The sequence below is a fragment of the Melopsittacus undulatus genome, chromosome 6 (assembly GCF_012275295.1).
Source record: "Melopsittacus undulatus isolate bMelUnd1 chromosome 6, bMelUnd1.mat.Z, whole genome shotgun sequence".
In the NCBI taxonomy this organism is placed as follows: domain Eukaryota; kingdom Metazoa; phylum Chordata; class Aves; order Psittaciformes; family Psittaculidae; genus Melopsittacus; species Melopsittacus undulatus.
The window spans coordinates 18237863-18238262 of record NC_047532.1 but is presented as its reverse complement, the minus strand read 5'-3'; positions in this window follow the sequence as shown (position 1 = coordinate 18238262).

The following is a 400-nucleotide window of genomic DNA, read 5'->3' as shown; positions in this document are numbered from 1 at the left end:
AAGGCTCCCAGGCTCCATCCAAGAGGTCTGTTTTGCACTGCACCACCACCCCTGGCCAAGCTTCAGGAGTTTTGTTTCATGCACAAATGAAAGGGGAGAAGATGAAATGTAACAGTGCAGGTAAGTTCCTGAACTCTCCAGTGCTCAGTTATCTCTTATGACTGTCAAAAGGATCACAGGATTCCTCCCAGCCCTCTCCATGCAGCCATATCTTTATTTTACATCAAGAAAGCCGAGATCACAGGAACTTCCAGAGATAAAAGCAATAGAAGAGGGAGGTATGCTTAGCCTTCAGAGACTTCAATTGTACTAAATCCAATGTCACACAGAGAAGGAAGTAATTCTCTATTTTACTATGTCACCAAAAACTAAGACCAAAAAACCACACAGAACTGCTGAG